This window comes from Staurois parvus, unplaced genomic scaffold, assembly GCF_062004578.1.
Source record: "Staurois parvus isolate SC_StPar_1 unplaced genomic scaffold, SC_StPar_1.0 ptg000217l, whole genome shotgun sequence".
NCBI classification, from domain to species: Eukaryota; Metazoa; Chordata; class Amphibia; order Anura; family Ranidae; genus Staurois; species Staurois parvus.
This window is the reverse complement of record NW_028318013.1, coordinates 1,022,968-1,044,199: the sequence shown is the minus strand read 5'-3', so window position 1 is coordinate 1,044,199 and position 21,232 is coordinate 1,022,968. Positions and strand designations below refer to the sequence as shown.

The following is a 21,232-nucleotide window of genomic DNA, read 5'->3' as shown; positions in this document are numbered from 1 at the left end:
TTGAATGCTATTTTATAACTGTAAAGAACTTTAGAAATATATGTATCATCTGAAATGGTTTTTATTTAAAATAAAAAACTTTTTTCAGTGTAACTAGCTGCTTTCTGGAATGGTGAATTTATCTCCTGAATTCACTTACACAAATGTTGCCCAAGGGCCTATTTATAAAGATACAGCACTCATGTATGGAATTAGTAGTAATACTAATACTAACAATTTATCATTGTTCTAGTGCTCTAGCCTGTAATTTACTGCTTTATAAGTACATAAGAAAATGTAATTTTATTTTTTTCTGCTGTTGTGTTATTGAAATTGTTTTAATTAGTTAATGCCGTATAATCTTGTAAAATTATTTTTCTTTCTTTTTGAAGGTTTTAACAACATCTTTCGTAGGCGATAAGCATGTGAGACACACCAAAGTGCAGTTCCACATTGAAGTAACAGGTTTGTTTTGTATTGTTCACTTGGTGCACATTTGGCAATGTTTAAAAACATTCAAATTCAGATGCTGCTAATATTATTTATGATTATGTGCAGGGCCAGATTTCTGCATGTCCTTAGGGTGGCACAGCCACCTAGGGCAGCACACAGCCTATTGCACATGGGAATGTCCAAACATTATATGCATGAGCATGTTTGTCTGTAGTCTAGCAAGGTTATGCATCTAGAAGTGACACAGTTCTACTAGCAAATTCGGTGCTGATGTGTAAGGCCACATTCACTTTATCTTATAGCGATAACAAGTGTTCCTGCTACGTGATTATGACATGCTGTTTTCACATGATTCTGTGTGCCGCACAGAGCAGTGCAATCACTTGAATGCATGGTCTTATGCCCAAAAGGAAGCTCAAGCATCTGCGAGTTTTTAAAGGTGTGTAATTGTGGGAGAATCGCATTGCGTTTGGGTTTGCGAGCAGAATCGCACAGATTCTGCCCAAGATCCCAAATTGCGATACGTGAAGTGTTCAGTTTGCTGCATTTCAGTTGGTACTATTCCAGTCAATAAGCTGTCCTTAAAAATTAGAAATAATGGTCTGACCATGCCATGGCAAAATTCTTTGAGGGCTCTCAGGTGTACACCATGAGGCCTTGCAAGACTGACAGCCACAGGCAAGACTCCCAGAGGCAAAGGCATGATGGGACGTGTAGTATTTCAACAGCTGGAGGGCCATAGTTTAGAGACCCCTGTCCTAAGGCAACACCTTTGCTTTCTCTGGTCCATGTTGAGTGTGGTGCACAAAATGATAATTGCAGAGAGAATAGTTAGAAATATCTCTATGATCCAATTAATAATCATTTCTAGGGGTGTCAAAAAATCTGTTCAGGATATTTCATAAAATCTTTGTAGAATAAGCAATAGTTTCTCCCCTCACACTTTCTTTGTTTTATTCTGACATACCAAAGTCATACAGGTATACATTATTATTATTTATTATTATACAGGATTTAGGATTTATATAGTGTCAACAGTTTACTCACTTTACAACATAAGGGCAGACAGTACAATACAATTTAATACAGTAGGAATCAGAGGGCCCTGCTCGTTAGAGTTTACAATCTAAGAGGGAGGGTCAAGAGATTAAAAAAATGTAATAACTATGGGGGATGAGCTGATGGAGAAAATAAAAGAAATAAAAATACAGGAGACCTTTGCTTTTAAAGTGTTACTAAACCTATGACCCTGCATGCACTATATCTGGTCTTCCACAGTACACACATGGAAATGCAATTAATTTAGTAAATATAAACTGCTAAATACCTTTTCTCATCGGCAGTATATAATGGTCTTGTGACTTCTATCAGTGTCCGGCCCAGCACTGGTTAATCTTGTAGGAAGAGTTTTCATTCTCCTCTGACTGTCCTATGAGGCTGCATTGACCCCTGACCCTCTGATTGGACAATGCTGATTGGCCCTGTGCTGGACAAATGTACCCTCCCCAAAAAAAAACAAAAACTCTCTAGCAAAACACACCAAACAGAGCATGTGCAGACCTGCCACCACTACTCTGTAGTATGGCAGATGGCTTGGGGACAGTAAAAGAAGCGGAGGATCAGAGAAGACAGGATCAAACTGCCTTTACCCAATGTGGAAGATTAACCTCTTAGGTTCAACACTGAGTACAACAAGCATGCTTAATGCATATACAGACTTTAACTTCATCACTTTGTAGAAGGAATTAAGCATTGTTTCAATGAGCTGAAAGAATACCCATAAATTTATGTAATAAAAATACGAACAAGCATGTGCCTGGATGGTCAGAAGTTTTTTTTTTTTTTTTTAATTATCTGTATACTGTACAAGACAAATAGCACCTCCCTTGGAATTTGTGCTCTACAAAATAAGGCTGAGTTACTATGACAACCAATGAAAACTGTAGAATATGGAATGCTGGATTTATGATTGACAAGGGCACATGTTTGGAAATGGCTGTATTTACTTGCATAATTACAAATAGGATTAATGTCCATGGCCTTAGTGGTGAGACTGAAAAACACTTTTACTTTGTGGGTGAATTGAAAGTCAGGGCTGCTGTTAGTGCGGTGTCTGAATATTATACTGAATGTTGAAAAAAATTAATCAAACTTGTTTTACCATGTTACTAAACACTTAATTCTAGTTGGCTGCTCCATCTGTTCTAGTTGGCCATCACCGTAATCCTTGGTCAATAGCAAATCAGAAGAGGCAGAAAGTTATGAAGCCAGTCCTAGCAACCAAGAGGCTGGTTTGTTATTACATTATAGTGTAACCCAGGTTTTTGGAGTACAGGGGCACTCTACGGAAAAAATTCCATGCAGGTACATGCTGGTGTATATTGTCACTCAACGTTTTTTTTTTTCTTTGCTGTGACCGTATGCCTGCTTTAAGATGTCAACAGGCCTTTTGGTAATGTATGCTTAGATTGGGCTATGTTCCTATGCTTTCAAGCTTTTCCTGACACTTTCTGCCCAAGTGGTTTTGAACAGGTAGCCAATTATAAAAGGAATAAGGACTTACAAACAAACTGGGCTGCCATGTTGGTAGCTCAGCAGAGCCTGTGCAAAGTTGGCTAGAAAACACCATGTTCTCTGCAACACAGCCAGTGACAATTGCAGACTTGAGGACAGGAACTGTTTAAGCCACTCAGGATACGAGAGAAATGAAAGAAGAGCCAATGCAATGAACTTGCTTGCTTCACTGCTGATCTCTTGGTGCCAGCTGCTGCTTTCTTTCCACATTTTTCCATCACCATAGAGTAGAGTGAGGCATGCTGCAACCTGTGTAATGTGTACTTTTGTCAGTATTAAGCAGCCAGTAGTCCCCGGGCCAGACATCAAAACACACATTAGGCACAGCCTCAGGGACAAACTACTAGCCAGCTTAAAACCAATAGTGAGTCCACTGGTCCATGCACACTAGGCAGCTGAAAAAAATGCCAGAACCTCTGGCTGAAAAAGCAGCATAAAAATGCTCATAGTGGCTCATATTGCACAAGAGTTTGAGAGTTTATGGGCATTTTTATCAAAACATTCCCTTCTGTTCATTTTTCATTATAATAAATGTACACTTGAAAACCCAGAGCACTCCTAAAAGCCATGTTTATGCACATCAAGCATTTTTTCTGCCTGAAAGCTCCTTTCAAAAGCACGTGTTTGTTTTTTGTGCCTGAAAATGCTTCCCTACAAATATGCCCGTAAACTCCCTAATGTGCATGGACACAGACTAAAAGAGCTGCTTATACAGGCTGAAGAAAAAAAAAAATGCCAAAAGAAAGTATAAGCAGCATTTTCTATGCCCAGTATGCATGGACCCTTATTGTGGCACTACACCTTTACAGAGAAAGCTTCAAACAAAGCCTGTCACAACTATCTTTGTCCAATCACAGCAATTTTAGTCCACATACTGCAAACAAAGTCCATACACAGCACAGGAAGCTGTTGTGGGTTCCGATAGCCACTTGGACCATACCATATCATACTTCTTCAGGTAGCCTCAGTTAACATAAGAATCTTTATGTAAGCTGACATTTACTAGCTGTTTCCAAATGGAGATGAATGGAGGGGTAGTTTTTTTCAATGCAGTGAGATGGCCTTTCTAGCACAGAACAGAAAGAGGCTAACCAGAGTTCTCTCTGCTACCATTGGGATTAGGTTTTCAACTAAGCCTACTTAACAGTCATAGTGGATCTCAGGGGGGTGGATGTCACTACATTGATCATTGCCAACACCTCTTCCCAGAACCCGGTGACTGTAGGACAAGTCCAGAAGATATGGGAGAAGTCTCTGGGAATGGCCACTCCGCCAACATTCCTGTGGGTGTGATGGGTTCATCTCGTGGAGTCTAGATAGGTGGAAGAGTTCAAGTATTTAGGTATACTTATTTCTTGCAATGCCTCTAAATTTCTATCCTTTCATCTAGTCTTACAGGATATCAAGCTGAAATTGAGCTGAAAGCATGCACCATGACCTGAAAAACCATCTTAATCCTATATTTGGCCCAAGCTCCGGAGTCTGGTAATATGTAGAAATGAGGCAAGGAGGGGTTAAGCCAAATGGGGCATTCAGTGACAAAGCAAGTTTTGGGTAGTTCTCACATGCCAGACCCTCTCTCCAGGCCCTGAGTGTAGTGCACATTGGGGGAGTCAAAGGGTAGGGGGCCTTAGGGCCCCTAAACAGAAGAAATTGGAAGGCCTCTAAGGAGTGTACCATCACAGCTTCCAACATTGTAGGAGGGATTAGTCTTATCCAAGGCATAGCCACCAGGCGGCAGTAGCTAATTGGGTAGCCAGGAAGTATGTATAGCTGTCTGGGAGGGCCAGGCCCCCTTGATAAATGGGATGCATAAAGCTGGACAGTTTGCATCTCAGAGTTTGGGGGCCCCACGGGAAGGAAGAAAAAAGTTGGTGAAGACGTGTAAAAAAGGACTTGGGTAACCACTGTTGTGGAAAAGATATGTGCATTTAGGGAGAATTTTCATTTTTAAATTTATCCACCCCAGCAGAGATATTGGCAGAGTCTCCCATGCTTTCAATTTCAGCTTGACATCCTGTAAGAGTGGAGCTAGATTAAGAGAGAAAATCGGAGGCATTGCAAGAAATAAGTACACCCAAATACTGAACACTTCCACTCATTGTAATGGTATATCAGGTGGTGCTGCATTCCGTGCACCAGGGTCCATCGGGAATAACAGGGATTTTGTCCAGTTTACCTTGAGCCCGCAGGTGAACATCTTTTAAATGTCAGTACACACTTTTTTTCCCCCCTCCCACTCAAATTAATAAACACTTGCACTTACAACTCACAATGCACAAATACAAACTATGTCCCTGTTATAAACTATGCACTTAAAACAGCAATGCACTTTACATATAAAACGTTGCTCGCATTGTTGGTTAAAAAAATTCTAACCATAGATGGGGGTGTGTCAAGGTATAATGATTGGGAGGAGGGAAGTGTCAGGCTCTGCATTCCTCTTGCTGTTGCTTGTTTCTGTTAATTGTTCACAGCTGAGAGAAGTTGCAGCTGTGAGTCAACCATCACCTGTTATGAAGAACCAAAGCGCAGCAACCTTGTGCATTACCTCAGTAAAAAAGAGTGAATTTATTGATTTAAGATATATACTCATAAAAGTGGCAATATATAAGGCATATAAAATCCAAAATCGAAACACTGGAATAGGAGACGCGTGTGAATCCCATCGAGAGGGGAGACTCTCAGGGTGAATCTGATGCGTTTCGAAGGAAGAACCCTTCTTCCTCAGAGCTAATGAGACCGAGAATGCCCTCCTCTATATATAGCATAAATCTATGTTTGAGATTTCCCATATGGGTGGGACATTCACAGCATGGGAGGTGGGGCAACAGTGTCAAATAGAAACAAAAATAAGGATAAAAACATGCTAAGAGGACAATACAAATGTATACGTACATGTAAACAGTAGATGTCATTAATAAATATATAAATATATATATATTGTGGGGGTTAGCTCAGGTGGGGGATCTCCTTCCCTGGGACAAAGGTAGACCGCACAGCAGGCTTTCGTCAAAATCTGACTGGTTGTCAGTTTTATTAAAAAGGTTTGCAAGAAATATCAAAATAAACAAAACATCAAAATAAACCCTTGCCATCCAGGCACTAACTAAACAGAAGATGATTCCTCTCTCAGAGGTGAAGGGCTTCTCCCTGTCACCAAAACAAAATAACAGCAAACCTTTTCTTGTAGGTATAGTCCATACACACAGCTCTCTCAGAATACCTCTCTGAGTCCCAGGCCACGAGCGACTCCTTGCTCCAGCCCTGCCCTTTTTGTATCACCTGTTGGTGGTCATTAGTGGAGTTCAAACTCTGGTTCGGAACCACCTCTGCCATTGTGGCCCCGAAAACCCGGAGTGGACTCCACCTTACACCTCACAGTATGACCTCATGCGAGGTGACACATATCTTCCATCCATCACTTTGCCGTTCATACTGTCACAATATATATATATATATATATATATATATATATATATATATATATACACACACACACAATACATGAGAGTACAATATAGGATTGCTATGAAATACTAATAATGATCACTAAAAAATAATAGTAATAAAAAGAGGTTTAGCTTTATCTTTAACTTTGTGATTAAACCATGTGAATCCTCTGCAGAGTAATCTAGAATTAGTTCATGCTATTAAATCTCTTTAAAAGTGGTCAGGCAGGTTTAGGGGAATTTCTGTGTCATTATTATACTGGCAGATGTGTCATAATTACAAGATGGCAGTGGAGAGGGGGACTAGAGAAGCAGGGCTGCTCAGGTGGTGGTGGAATGCACGCCGGTATGTAACATGTGACTTGTCACAGAAATTCCCCTAAACCTTCCCGACCACTTTTAAAGAAATTTAATAACATTAACTAATTCTAGATTACTCTGCAAAGGATTCATATGGTTAAGTTAAAGGTAACGCTAAACCTTTCATAGTAATCCTATATTATACTGTCATGTATTGTGAGTGTATGTATATAGATATATATACTGTGTATAGATACAGGTGAAACTCGAAAAGGTAGAATATCGTGCAAAAGTTCATTTATTTCAGTAATGCAACTTAAAAGGTGAAGCTAAATACATGAGATAGACTCATTACATGCAAAGCAAGATAGGTCAAGCCGTGATTTGTCATAATTGTGATGATTATGGCTTACAACTCATGAAACCCCAAATCCACAATCTCAGAAAATTAGAATATTGTGAAAAGGTGCAATATTCTAGGCTCAAAGTGTCCCACTCTAATCAGCTAATTAAGCCATAACACATGCAAAGGGTTCCTGAGCCTTTAAATGGTCTCTCAGTCTGGTTCAGTAGGAATCACAATCATGGGAAAGATTGCTGACCTGACAGTTGTGCAGAAAACCATCATTGACACCCTCCATAAGGAGGGAAAGCCTCAAAAGGTAATTGCAAAAGAAGTTGGATGTTCCCAAAGTGCTGTATCAAGACACATTAATAGAAAGTTATGTGGAAGGGAAAAGTGTGGAAGAAAAAGGTGCACAAGCAGCAGGGATGACCACAGCCTGGAGAGGATTGTCAGGAAAAGACCATTCAAAAGCATTGGGGACTTTCACAAGGAGTGGACTGAGGCTGGAGTCAGTGCATCAAGAGCCACCACACACAGACGGATCCTGGACATGGGCTTCAAATGTCGTATTCCTCAAGCCGCTCCTGAACAACAAACAATGACAGAAGCATCTTACCTGGGCTAAAGAGAAACAGACCTGGTCTGTTGCTCAGTGGTCCAAAGTGCTCTTTTCTGAAGAGAGCAACTTTTGCATCTCATTTGGAAACCAAGGACCCAGAGTATTGGGGAAGAATGGAGAGGCACACACTGCAAGATGCTTGAAGTCCAGTGTGAAGTTTTCACAGTCTGTGTTGATTTGGGGAGCCATGTCATCTGCTGGTGTTGGTCCACTGTGCTTCATTAAGTCCAGGGTCAACGCAGTCGTCTACCAGGAGATTTTGGAGCACTTCATGCTTCCTTCCACAGACGAGTTTTATGGGGATGCAGACTTCATTTTCCATCAGGACTTGGCACCTGCCCACACTGCAAAATCACCAAAACCTGGTTCAATGACCGTGGGATTACTGTGCTTGATTGGCCAGCAAACTCGCCTAACCTGAACCCCATAGAGAATCTATGGGGCATTGCCAAGAGAAAGATGAGAGACATGAGACCGGACAATGCAGAAGAGCTGAAGGCTGCTATTGAAGCATCCTGGTCTTCCATAACACCTCAGCAGTGCCACAGGCTGATAGCTTCCATGACACACCGCATTGAGGCAGTAATTGCTGCAAAAGGGGCCCAAACCAAGTACTGAGTACATATGCATGCTTATACTTTTCAGAGGTCCGATATTGTTCTAAGTACAATCCTTGTTTTATTGATTGCATGTAATATTCTAATTTTCTGAGATTGTGGATTTGGGGTTTTCATGAGCTGTAAGCCATAATCATCACAATTATGACAAATCACAGCTTGAACTATCTTGCTTTGCATGTAATGAGTCCATCTCATATATTAGTTTCACCTTTTAAGTTGCATTACTGAAATAAATTAACTTTTGCACAATATTCTAATTTTTTGAATTTCACCTGTGTGTATGTATGTATATGTATATGTATATGTGTATATATATATATATATATATATATATATATATATATATATATATATATATATATATATTTTTTTTTTTTTTTTTTTTTTTTTTAATGACTACTGTTTACATATATGTATACATTTGTATTGTCCTCTTAGCATGTTTTTATCTTTATTTTTGTTTCTATTTGACACTGTTGCCCCACCTCCCATGCTGCGAATGTCCCATCCATATGGAAAAGCTCCAACATAGATTTATGCTATATATAGAGGAGGGCATTCTCGGTCTGATTAGCTTTGAGGAAGAAGGATACTCCGTTCGAAACGCGTCAGAAAATATTGTGACACTTTTGTGAGTATATATCTTAAATCAATAAATTCGCTCTTTTTTTACTGAGGTAATGCGCAAGGTTGGTGCACTTTTGTTTTTGTTCTTCTTTACAGCTTGTTGGGCTTCCCCAGCCTTTTGTTAGAGCTGCACAACCTTTGATTGATTAATGGATGAACTTTCATATATTTTTCCATCCGCCCAATTCTGATCTGGGTCCCTGAACGCAGGAGGTGTTGTTTTTGTTTTCACTAGTTAACCATCACCTTTATAGTTGTTAGACTGCCCAAGCAGGGGGGGCAGGTCAGACCTCCTAACTAGGGTTAGAAAGAACATAGAAGCATCAAAAAAGTACTTTGTCCCTGAAGGAGCCAACTGTGAAATAAAAAATCTAGCAATATTTCTTCAAATGCCAGTTTCAGGTGTAAGTATTTAAATGTAAGTGCTCACTTTTTACCCATCCCACACAACTTATATACTAGTTATGTCCTTGTGATAAACTATGTACTTTAAACAGCAATCCGCTTTAAAAAGCACACCTCACACAGCTTAGAAACTCGCTTACACTGTTGGTAGAGTATCAGCTTCAGGCAGCAGCCACACAGAGGGAAGTAGAAGACATACAGTATATAACACTATGTAAAAAGGTTTTTAAACTTCTTACAATTTGTAAGCAACACCTTTTAAGGGTGGAAAGCTTTAAAACGGAAAGTGTATTTCTGTTCTTGATAAAAATAAAAAATGTGTTTAGAAAAGTGGAACTAAACCCAATGATTAAACCATTTCCCATGTGAATGATAACTATTACAGTTGCTTGTGCTCTCAAACAAACTGTCAAGCCATCAAATGGCTGGTGTTTATTGCTGATCACGTGTGGCACCATGTCAACTGCAGATCAAACAGAGACTAAGATGACAGCTTCCTGTTAAGGTATAAGACCTTTGTAATATGAGGTACACGCCTAAATTCCTACAGCATACTTGTCTAAAAGAAAAAACAAAATCTAATGAATTACCTTCCTCCAATTCATATTTTTTAGACAATTTGTTTTGTCTTTTTTATATATTTTTTCATTGATACGTACACATTTTGTTCCCCATATTTGTAGCAGCAATGACTGGTATCAAACTGAACTTATCAGCAACTTAAAAATGAAAGCTTAATCGACAGAAAAGCAAAGAATTTACAATGCCTAAATTTAAAAAACTACCGTGCTCACCATATGTCAAGCAACCTATCCAGCATTGGGTACTACAAATGTTAACCAACTTTGCAAAATTGTGTAAAAATAGGTATCAGTCGGTTCAACAGAAACTGGCCGACATTCAGCCCATGTGTATGGCAGCCGGTCTGACTTCTGTCAAAGGGGCATGACTGAAAAAGTTCTGCGCTCTCAGCCAAGAGCTGAGAACACTGACTGGTGTGTTCTGCGGAGAGACAATCACCCTTTCAGAACACAATAGCACAGAGATCACTGTACTAACACAACCTGCTGGGCTGACCGGGAAAAAAAAAAAGAATTACAGTGTGTACAGGGCATAACTCACATTCATACATGCACATACTAGGGCCAACTTAGACACGAGCCAATTAATCTACCAGCATGTTTCTTTGTAGTGTGGGAGGAAACCAGAGAACCTGGAGGAAACCCATGCAGGCACAGGGAGAACATGCAAACTGAGTGTGCAGGGACTGCTGACATCACACTTAAAATAAAGCTGCCCAGCAGTAGTCTGAAGCTTTTTGGATGTATGCTCAAGGTAGACTTTTACAGATAAATGACATGCATAAATTACGATAAATAGACATATAATCTTATGGGAAGATTGTTGATGACATAAATGATCTGGTGACATGGCTTCCTAAAAGCAACATAGAACTTGCGCAGTCTGTGCATGTAGTCATAAACCTGGACTAATTTCCAGACTGACAACATGGCAGTTCACAGACGCCTCAATGTTTGCAGGAGAGAAAGAGCACTTCAGTAAGACACTGTGTACAGCAATATGCATGAGTGCCAAACGAAGTGAGGATACAACATAGGACAGGCATTTGACATTCATGGAAAACGTGTACAACAGTAACAGGGTCAATTAATTTCCGGAGTGTAGCACTTGGCACACTTTTCTGTCACCCAGCAATTTTCTCTCTTAACATTACACCAGAAAAAGTAAATTAAGCCTTAATATCCACAAGAAATCAGCAAAGTGATTGCTTTGTGTGAAAAAGAACACAATTTAGAAGCTCGCCATCCATGGCATCTCAAAACATTTTGGTTGTTGTGAGCCCCTCCCTCCAGGGGATGCTTACAGCATACTAGGCTAAAGTTACTGAAAAATGCACTCTATGATTACAGTAAATACTATAAGCATATAAAATGTGATTACTGAAGCATGTGATTTTATTAAAGTAATTTTATATTCCTAAACAAGCTTAAGAATATACTAAACCGTTGAAATAAGGACAATTGGACCTGGCACTATTTAAAAGGATTTTTTAAGGGCTTATTGAAATGGCATGGCAGCCGGATTTGGTTAAGAACAATATTTACATTATTCATTTTACTTTCATATGAATTGTTTGCTTGACAATAAACAGTTGGGTTTTCACTCAAGGAGGATTTCTCATCTAAAGCAGAACTCCAGAGAAGTAGTAATGGTGAGGACAAATCTGAGGAGGTTACGGAAAATATGGCTGCTGAAAGTTCTTATTTTCTTACCTCTCATTCCCCTGCTCCCTAGTAGGATACCGAACCACTAAGGCCCCATTCACACTTGAGCGAGCAATTTGTAGCTTGAAGCTCCAAAACGCTTGAGAAGAAAAAAATCAATTATTCCCATTGGAGATGGTCACTTCTCCACTCTGTCGCCTGAAGTCAAATGCCTAAAGCTCAAACAAGTTCTGGAGCTTTTTATGTCTCTCAAATCGGGCAGATTTGTGCATTTTTATTTCTATAGAAATCAGTGGAAACGCGCGATATGCGTTTTTGCGTTTTTTTCTGCTCAAATGCAAAAAAAATAAATTTGTAATAATATATGAATCAATAAAATGTTAAATAAATGTACAAATAAAAATAATCATAAATAATAAATAAAATTAATAATACATAATTATTAACCCTTAACCTTAAAGTGTTACTAAACCCAGGACCCTGCATTCACTATATTTGGTCTCCCACAGTACACAGAACATGAAAATGCAATTATTTTAGTAGATATAAACTGCTAAATACCTTTTCTCATCAGGAGTTAGAGCAGTCCTGTGACTTCTATTAGTGTCCAGCAGAGCACTGTTTATAGCTTGTAGAAGGAGTTTTCATTCTCCTCTAGGAGGATGCAGGACCCCTGACCTCTGTCTGGACAGTACTGATTGGCCCTGTGCTGATCACATGCACTCTCCCAAGAAAAAAAAAAACCCTCTAGCAATACACCTGTGCAGAGTGACTCCAAACCTCTGTTCGATCAGAAGATATTTAGGGGACAATGAAAGAAGGGGAGGATCAGAGAAGTCAGGATCAAACATCCTTTTTACACAATGTGGAGAATTAACCCCTGATGTTTCGCAATGAGTATAACAAGCATGCTTTACTGCATATACAGACTGATTTTACTGTTGTGGGTTTAGTAACACTTTAACCCTAATATGGTTAGGGTGTTTATTATTTTTTTTATTAATAATATTATTATCATATAGGATTAGGGGGTTAAAGTTAGGGGTTAATTATTTATTTTATTCATTTTATTTGTGTATTTTATTTTACATGTATTAATTTTTTTTATTATTATTAATACCCTAATCCTAACAAAAATATAGACAATAAATAAAATATTAAAGAAAATAAGATAAAATATTAACCCCAAAACCTAACCCCAACACCTAACTCTAACTTAACCTTAACGCTAACCCCTTACCCTGATTAAAAAAAGATAATAAATGAATAATAAAAAAAGAAAAGCTGATAAAAAAATGCTAAAAAACGTAGCAACAAATGATGCAACAGATGATATTTTTCTCTGTTGGCTAATAAAATAATACCAAAGCTCAAGAATGCCTGAAAAACACTGTATATAAACGTGCAAAAATGCTACGCTCAATTGTGAATCCAACCTCACAGAATACCTAACCAGAAGTATAAAAATAATCCATGTGTTCTATCCTCCAGCGGGGTTAAAGTGGCTCTAAAGCCTTAAGGTTTTTCATCTTAATGCATTCTAATGCATTCTATCTTGTTCTGCACAATCACCCCCCCCCCCCCTTTTTTCTTATCTGAGTCTGATCCGGTCCAGTGTTGTGCATGAGAGCAGCGGCTCTCGCTGCTGTCTACCTCCTCCATGAGCAGATTGATAGCAGCACCGAGCCGCCCACTCTGTGTCAAAGGATGCAGACAGGGTGGCCTGCTAGTGAGCCCGCACAGGAGCCCCCATGGAAAGCAGTTTTCCATGGGGGCACCTGCTGAAGAGGAGGGGCCCGGAGCACCAACAGAGGACCTCAGAAGAAAAGGATCGGGGCTGCTCTGTGCAATACCATTGTACACAGCAGGTAATTATAACATGTTTGTTATTTTAAAAAATGAAGCTTTAATGTCGCTTTAATCTAGGCATACACAAGAGGAATCCCATTTGGAGAAAAGAAAAAAATTATATTCGATTTTCTAATAATTTATTAAATTCAAATCAACTATAGTTTTCAATCCTAGTGACAAGAAAAATCAAAGAAGGATTGAAAATGAATGTATACATTTCTAACTGTGAATGTGGGTTTCGTTCAGGTAAAAAAAAGTACTTATTGTAATGTACATGTACATCCTAAAATTCAAAACATTAGCATGGCAATCAACTGCAGATTTTCAGGGTTTTCATATGAAATTTTAACGATTCCATAGTGGTATTATTGGATACTATGAGGGACGATTTATAGCATTTCTGTAGGAACATTCAAACCAAGTTCTGCTGGTGTATGGCCAGTTTTAGACTGAAAGCTCTGTATAAAGAGATAAAGCTCTCACCTCTTCCTGTCTAACAGTTACTGCACTCCGCTTTGAACAGAGAATTGAGCGATCAATGGTCATTGTTTTTTTTTTTACAAATCCCAAACTTTTCCTTTAAATCACCAACTTGGTTATTCTGTTCTGCACAGTATCTGGCAAAATACCAGCCAGGGGCATTCTACAAATGCTTTACTTTCTTTCAGTGTAGAGCAACAAAAATTACGTGTACAAGTTAAAAAAAAATATTCTGAATGTAAAAGAAGTTAGTTTAGTTTTAGGTGTTTTATCGAAACTTTTTTGGGTGTTAAATGAAAAAAGAATTATATGTATTTATTGCATCAAACGTGCAATTGTTCAAGAACAAGGCATCTTAGGGATATATTATTAATTATTTTGACATTTCTTGAGATACACCTTCATACGTTCGAATATATTTGTTTGGAAATGGCCACTTCTTTGTGACATTTTTAGGATAATCTTATTGGTTTGGAAGTTAGAATAAAAAATGCTAATGTTCACAGGGATCCAAGATTGTGCTGTTCTTTTGAGAATAGGGAAAACCAAGACAAGATGCAAAGGAAGAGCCAGTGTTATGTGCGGGGATTATCACATGAAAGTAGAGAAGTAGGATATCATACAGTTGAGCTCAAAAGTGTGCATATCCTTTGTGAATTTGTAATATACAGTACCATTTTTAGAGAAAACATGAGTGAGCAGGCAAAACACATTTCTTTTATTTCTTATTGGATTCATATTAACCACTTGCCTACTGGGCACTTATACCCCCTTTGTGCCCAGGCCAATTTTCAGCTTTCAGCGCTGTCGCACTTTGAATGACAATTGCGTGAACATGCAAAATTATTATTATTATAGAGTATTTGTATAGCGCCAAAGGGTTTGCTCAGCGCTGTACATTAGAATGGGGGACAAGACATGAGACAATACAGTAGCAAAACAATGCACAATACACAAGGGTTAGAGGCCCTGTCCTTTCGAGCTTACAGTCTAGGAGGGAGGGGATGGTGGTACAGGAGGAGATGGCTGTGGGGGATGGAATGGAGTGAGGAGTGGAGGGGATCGGCTGTTAGGTGAGGGTGGGGTAGGCTTCCCTGAAGAGATGGGTTTTCAGGGTGCACCTAAAGGTGAGGAGGGTAGGGGACAATCTGATGGATTGGGGAAGTGAGTTCCAGAGGATGAGGGAAGCTCTGGAGAAGTCCTGCAGTCGGGCGCAGGAGGTGGAGACCAGGGAGCTAGAGAGTAGGAGGTCGTGCGAAGAGCTAAGATTACGGGTAGGGTGGTATTTGGGTATCAGGTCGGTGAAGTAGCCTGGGGCAGCGCCATGAATGGCCTTGTATGTCAGTGTTCGTAGTTTGAATTTGATGCATTGGGCAATCGGGAGCCAGTGGAGGGAATGACAGAGGGGGGTGGCAGAAGTGGATCGGCTGGTAAGGTGGATGAGTCTGGCCGCTGAGTTCAGGATAGATTGGAGCAGGGATAGCTTGTTTCGGGGTAGGCCGGTGAGAAGGGAGTTGCAGTAGTCCAGGCGTGAGAAAATAAGGGAGTGAACGAGTTGTTTAGTAGTGTCTGGGATTAGGAACGAGCGTATTTTGGAGATGTTGCGGAGGTGGAACCTGCATGCGGTAGTCAGCGATTGGGCATGGGGTTGGAAGAACAGGTTAGAGTCTAGGATGACATCTAGGACCTTGGCTTGCGTGGTGGTACTGATGGTAGCATTGTTGGTCATGATGGAGAGGGTGGGGGGGGGGTGCAGGCAGGGGGGAAAATTAGGAGCTCGATTTTGGAAAGGTTCAGTTTGAGGAAGTGGAGCGACATCCAGTCCGATATGTCGTTCAATAGGTGGGTGATACGGGTGGAGAATGAAGGGGTGAGGTGAGGGGTGCAGAGGTAAATTTGCGTGTCATCGGCGCAGAGGTGATAGCTGAAGCCATGGGAGTGTATCAGTTTGCCGAGGGAGGAGGTGTAGATGGAGAAGAGAAGGGGCCCGAGGACAGAGCCTTGGGGGACCCCAACAGAGAGGGGGAGGTGGCAGCGTTATAGGTAACGCTGAAGGAGCATTGGGATAGATAGGAGGAGAGCCAGGAGAGAGCGGAGTCTCTGATGCCAAGGGAGTGTCATTTAAGGAGGAGGGGGTGGGCAACTGTGTCAAAGGCCGCGGAGAGGTCGAGGAGTAAGAGGACAGAGTAGTGTCCATTAGCTTTGGTGGAAAGCAGGTTGTTAGTGATTTTGAGTAGGGCAGTTTCGGTGGAATGTTGGGGGCGGAAGCCGGATTGTAAGGGATCGAGGAGGTTGTTGTCGGTGAGGTGGGTGCTTAGGCGATTGTAAACTAAGCGCTCAAGGAGCTTGGAAGTGAATGGCAGCAGTGAGATGGGTCTGAGGTTGTTCAGGTTAGTGGGGTCCAGGGAGGGTTTTTTGAGTATGGGGGCGATGTAGGCGAGCTTTAGGGGGAGGGGAATGTGCCAGTAGAGAGGGGGAGATTGAAGATGTAGGTGAGGGAACGCAGGATGGAGGAGGAGGGTGACCGTAGGAGTTACAGGGTCAAGGGGGCAAGTGGTGAGACGGGCTTTTGAGAAGACCTTAGTGACCTCCTCAAAGGTAGCAGGGCTGAAGGAGTGGAGCGTAGGGGAGGTGAAGCTGTGCAGGATGTTCGGTGTGGTGGGTGGAAGGGCGTTAGCGAGGTCAGAGGAGGGGAGAGTTGATGGGGCTATGGTGGAAGGGAGGCGGGTTGAGCATTGGTGATGTCCTTACGGATTGCATCGATTTTATTCTGCAAGTGTTCGGCAATCTCGTGGGCGGTGAGTGAGGTACTGGGTGGAGGTGGGGGGGGGGGGAGAGTAGGGAGTTGAAGGTGGAGAAGAGCCGGGGGGATTGGAGGAGAGGGTGTTAATGAGGGTTACGACGTAGGCTTGTTTGGCTGCATGGAGGGAGGAGGTGTAGGTGAGAAAGGTGAATTTGTAGAGAGAGAGAGCTTGGGGGGATCTAGTTTTGCGCCAAAGGCGCTCCAGCGCGCGACTGCGTTGTTTAAGATTTTTTGTGTGGTCATTCTACCAGGGTTGGAGCGGTCGGGGTCTGGTGCAGCGTGTGGTTGGGGGTGCCAACGAGTCTAAGGCAGCTGATAGGTTGTTATACGCAGTAGTGGCCAGGTCAGGGCATGACAGTGGAAGGATACTGTCGTAGAGACGATCAGCTGCAGAGTGGAGAGGGGCAGGTTCCAGGTTGCGGAGGTTGCGGCTGGTGATTGTTTGACGTGTGGGGGGGAGGTGTTAGAGGACCGGGAGATGGAGAATGTAATGAAGTTGTGGTCAGAGAGGGGGAAAGTATTTGAGAGGTTGCAGGGGGTGCAGCGATGGGAGAAGACGAGGTCTAGGGTGTTCCCGTCAGTGTGGGTGGAGGACTGTGTGCACTGTGTGAGCTCAAAGGAGGAGGTTAAGCGGATTAGTTGGGAGGTGGCCGGGTTGTTGACATTGATGGGGATATTGAAGTCTCCAAGGATGTGGGTGGGTAGCTCAGAGGAGAGGAAGAAGGGTAGCCAGGTGGCAAAGTCATCAAGGAAGCAAGATATAGAACCAGGGGGCCTATAGATCACTGCAATCCTCAGAGGGGTGGGGGAGAAGAGTCGGATGCAGTGGGCCTTGGAGGAGAAGGATAGAGAGGGGGGTTTGGGAGGACCTGGAAGGTGCTCAGCGGTAGGAGCATGCCGACCCCACCACCTCTACGACTGCTCGGTCTGGGTGAGTGGGACCAGACGAGACCTCCATAGGAGAGTGCTGCAGGGGAGGTGGAGTCGGTGGCCTGGATCCAGGTTTCGGTGACCGCTAGGAGGTTGAGGGAGCAGGAGATAGAGGTCATGGATGGCGGTGAGCTTGTTGCAAACCGATCGGGCGTTCAGGAGTGCAACCGAGAGTGGGGGGGTGGATGCGGGGAGGAGGGGGACAGGTATAAGCTTGAGGGGATTGTGGCGGTTAGTGGGAGTAGGAGGGTGCCTAGTGGGTAAGTGGGGTGGTGAGGGGCCGGGGTTTGGGGAGATGTCCCCGGCTGTAAGGAGGAGAAGGAGGGTGAGAAAGGTGGCATGGGAGCAGGATGTGTAGGACCGTGTGGGTCTATTAGTGGAGGTGCGTGGGTCGGTGGGAAAGTGGAGTATCAGGAGGAGGTGGTGAGAGCCATAGTGGGGAGATGGTAGTAGTGAGGGTCCGATGTATAGTTGTTTTGGGGGAGTAGGGGGATAAAAGGAGATTTTGTGAATGTAGGAGAAGAGTACGAGGAGAGTGCAGGTGGCATGATAGGAGGGTGGGCAGAGTGCTGGTCGATAGATGGAGGTGGGGGGTATCACAGTGGGGCATAGAGGTACAGAGAGTTGCGCAGTGGCGGAGGTGTTCATCTGTGGGAGGAGAGGGAGAGTGGTGGGCAGCTAGGTCTTCAGCTGGCTAGACACGGCAGTCATTTGGGTGCTGTAGGCCGGCGTCTGCAGGTGCTGTGGTCCTGGTGGTCTGATGGGTACTGTAGACCGGCGTCAGGAGGTGCTTCAGCTGGCTAGACACGGCAGTCAGTTGGGTGCTGTAGGCCGGCTTCTGGAGGTGTTGTGGTCCCGGTGGTCTGATGGGTGCTGTAGGCCGGCGTCAGGAGGTACATTTTACCCATATGAAATTTTTATCATTGTTTTCACATAAGTAGAGCTTTATTTTGTTGGTATGTAATCACCACTGGGTTTTTCTTTGTTTCTATTATAAACTTTTGGAAACAGGTTTTTTTTCGCCTTCACTGATGTGTGTTGATGAGGCTGTACTGATAGGCTGCACTGATGGGCATTGATTAGGTGGCACTGATGATGCTGCACTGATATGCAGCAAAGCTTTTCACTGGTAGGTGGCACTGACTGGCAGTACTGCTGGACGCCACTGGTGGGAGGCACTGCTGGGCACTGGTGGGTGGCACTGCTGTGCGGCACTGCAGGGCACTGATCATCAATGCCGATCTGCTTTGTGACAGCTGTCGGTTATCGGCTGTACTTTCCTCATTTTGTGACAGCGTGAGGAAAGTGCTGCCGATAACCGGCAACTGTATTTACAGTGGACACAGCTGATCACGTGGTAAAAGGCTGCTGTGATTGGCCTTTTACCTCATCATGTGATCAGCTGTGTCCTTAGGATCACAGAGTTTGCCAGGAGTGCGCCACTGGAGGCACAGAGGAGGGGACGTTCTGGGAGGATGTCATATGACGCCCCCCCAGAACTGGACAACGATGCTGTAGCCATCATTCGGCTATAGCGCGGTTACCAAGTGGTTAAACTGTAGGTCATAAGAGAATGGCACAGTCATAAAACAAAACATTGCAACAAGTAAACAAATTAAATGACTTCTGTTCTGAAGTCTGCATACACTTAGTTCTTAATACAGTGTATTGCCCCTCTAGCATCAATGACAGAATGACAGTCTGCAGTATTTTGTAATAATGGTCTATGAGGCCCCAAATCTTGCAGGTGGTATAGCTGCCCATTCATCTTGGCAACATGCCTTCAGGTCATGCAAAATCTTTAGTTGTCTTGCATGAACCGCAGGTTTGAGAGCTTCCCAGAGTGGCTCAATGATATTAAGGTCAGGAGACTATGATGGCCACTCTAGAACCTTCACTATTTTCTGTGTAACCTTTCTGCTGTAACCACTGGAGGGTCAACTTGGCCTTGTGCTTAGGGTCATTGTTCTGGAAAGTGCAAGAGCATCCCATGTACTGCTTTCATGCAGAAGAATGCAAATTGTCTGCCAGTATCTTCTGACAACATGCTGCATTCATCTTGCCATCAATTTTCACAGAATTATCTGTACCTTTTATAGCTCATACCCCCCAAAAACGTCAGTGAACCACCACCATGCTTTACAGTGGGGATGGTATTCTTGTTGCTATAGGCCTGGTTGACCCCTCTTCAAATATAGCACTTAAGGTTGTGACCATAAAGCTCTATTTTGGTCTCGTCACTCCAGATTACAGTGCCAGAAGCTGTTAGGTGTGTCAAGGCATTTTCAGGCATATTGGAACCAGGCTTTTTTGTGCCATTGGTAATGTCTTCTTTCTGGCAACTTGACAATGCAGCTCTTTGTATTGTGCTCCTTGAAACAACCACACTGTCTCTTTCCAGAGCAGCTTGTATCTCTCCTGAGGTTACCTGTGGGTTTTTCTTTGTACCCTGAACAATTCTTCTGGAAGTTGTGGCTGCAGTCTTTCTTGGTCTACCTAACCTTGGCTTGGTATCAAGAGATCCCCCAAATTTTCCACTTCTTAGTAAGTGATTTGAACAGTATTGACTGGCATATTCAAGACTTTTGATATCTGTTTATATCTTATGCCATCTCTATAAAGTTCTTACACGGGTCTTTTGATAGTTCATCCAAGCGAGAGCTAACAAACACATTGACTGTTTATGCACAGACACAAACTGCAATTTAAAAAGCCACAGATGTGGGAAATTAACTTTTAATTGCCATTTTAACCCGTGTGTGTCACCTTGGGTGTCTGTACCAAGGCCAAACTTTACAGGGTATGTAAAAATTTGACCAGGGTCATTTGGGTGATTTCTGTTATTACTTAAAAAGGAACCCAAGTATGCGATAATACATGGCCTTATATGATCACTATCCTAAAAAAAAAAAAAGCACAGTTTTTTTTGGTATGATCGGTCATATTTTCAATATAAATGCCAAAATTTCCCAATTTCTGACAGGGAATGCAAACTTTTGAGCACAACTGTATGTGTGATCAAGTAGCTGAAGAGGAGTGGGGAGAGTATGTGACATACAGCAAGGCAAACACAGTAAAGCTGGGTATACACTGTAAGAAAAATTCCATGCTAGGAACGATCAGTAAATTATCTGATTGTTTAGTAAGCTAGAAAAATGCGCATGGTTAAACAGAAATCATACACAAGAAAGAACATTTGCCTTTGTTGTTCAAGAATTTCCGTACAATTACCAATGTTGGTTACATCATGATACGCACCTTCGTGCATTCCAGCTTTCTCATGGTGTGTACCCCAGAGGATGTAATGTAAAACAGCCCAGAGTTTGTGATGTACAGCAATATTGCACAGAATAAACCAGCCCAGAGGATATGATGCACAAAACACCTGCACATTTTTACAAACTAAACTTCCAAAGCAGCCTCTCCTTAGTGATGCAACATCTCACCAACTTATTTGTCCAGCCTGGCATAACTTAACTCCCATGCTTGCACATGGGAATCTATTGATTTAATACCCGTGCAGCTTAGTGAACATTCAAAGGAAAAC

At 42.2% G+C, this 21,232-nt stretch overlaps 1 protein-coding gene across 2 annotated transcripts in view; it reads left to right on the top strand.

Annotated features, from left to right (window-relative positions):
• The first annotated feature begins 369 nt into the window (after positions 1–369).
• MRTFB (myocardin related transcription factor B) overlaps positions 370–21,232 on the top strand; it is a 261,703-nt gene continuing 240,840 nt past the window's right edge. For both annotated transcript variants that reach the window (XM_089679049.1, XM_089679047.1), the window contains exon 1: positions 370–444. The gene's annotated coding sequence lies outside the window, so the exon portion shown is untranslated. The remainder of the gene's footprint in view (positions 445–21,232) is intronic.